A 1,280-nucleotide genomic window follows, 5' to 3' on the forward strand; every position below is an offset into this window, starting at 1 on the left:
CTCTTCTTTTCTATAATGTACGTCGATTGTTGCTCAATTAAAACTGACTTCTTCTCACTGACTCATTTGTGTCCTTTTTTGTGGTGAGCTACAGTGTCATTGACACTCTCATTTCATCTGACGATGTAGTTCGTTCGTAATCCCCGCAGCTAGTTCAACTATGGGACACCGTCGTTTGTGATACGACGTGTGCATAATTATACCCTCGTTTGTGATACGGCGTGTGCATAATTAAACCGTCGTTTGTAATACGTGTGCGTAATTAAATCCTCGTTTGTGATACAACGTGCATAATTAAACCGCCGCATGTGATACGACGTGTGTGTAATTAAAATCTTCGTTTGTAATACGCGCATTGTAATTAGTATGGACAATGTGTGTAATGAAACATCCATAGATAGCTCTGTCAGTACGTTTCACGCGTCGTTGTCGTAGTATGACACGCATAGTTAAATCTTCGTTTGTAATACGCGTGTCGTAATTAGTATGCACGACATGTGTAATTAAACATCCAGAGCTCTGTCAGTACGTTTCTTAGTACGTCGCACATAATTAAATCTTTGTTTGTATTACGCGCGTCGTAATTAGTATGCACAAGCAGCACAACGTGTGTAATTAAACATGGTTCGCACAGTCCTTGAAAAGTCCTTGAATTTGAGGGGAGTCCTTGAAAAGTGCTTGAATTTAGTAATTGTTGATTTTGTGCTTGAAAAGTCCTTCATGAAAATGTCCTTGAATTTCATGAAAATGTCCTTGAATTTCATGAAAATGTCCTTGAATTTCATGAAAATGTCCTTGAATTTTTAGAAAGAATCATTGCCTGTAATAAAAAGAAATTTTGCACCATCAATAATGTGCAAACCTCAATAAAAATTGCGTTAAATGAGCTTAAAAAGCTATAGACACGATAGACAGTTAAATGATGATCACAAATTACAGAAAGTCACTAAAATCAGTCAGTAAATCAAGGTATGTTGTAGAAGTGACAGTGTTTAGAAGGGTTTATTAATGTCATCCAGGTAAGTTTTAGAGGTGACATGCAGTGATTAAGAATGGGGTTATTAAATTAATCCAGGTATGTTTTGTTCTGTGTATGAATTCCATGAAATGTCTGATGAAATGTCCTTGAATTTCCGATAAAATGTCCTTGAAAAGTCCTTGAAAAAAATTTCAGTCCTGTACGAACCATGTTAAACATTCGTAGCTCTGTCAGTACGTTTCAAGCGTGCGTCATTGTCGCAGTACGACGTGCATAATAAATATAAATATAATTTTTATCA

General features: G+C 36.2%; 1 protein-coding gene across 3 annotated transcripts in view; it reads left to right on the forward strand.

Annotated features, from left to right (window-relative positions):
- LOC106812164 (eukaryotic elongation factor 2 kinase-like) overlaps positions 1–1,280 on the forward strand; it is a 45,733-nt gene that overhangs the window by 37,949 nt on the left and 6,504 nt on the right. The gene's annotated exons all lie outside the window — the stretch shown is intronic.

Source organism: Priapulus caudatus, unplaced genomic scaffold (assembly GCF_000485595.1).
Source record: "Priapulus caudatus unplaced genomic scaffold, Priapulus_caudatus-5.0.1 Scaffold614, whole genome shotgun sequence".
Classification (NCBI taxonomy): Eukaryota; Metazoa; Priapulida; class Priapulimorpha; order Priapulimorphida; family Priapulidae; genus Priapulus; species Priapulus caudatus.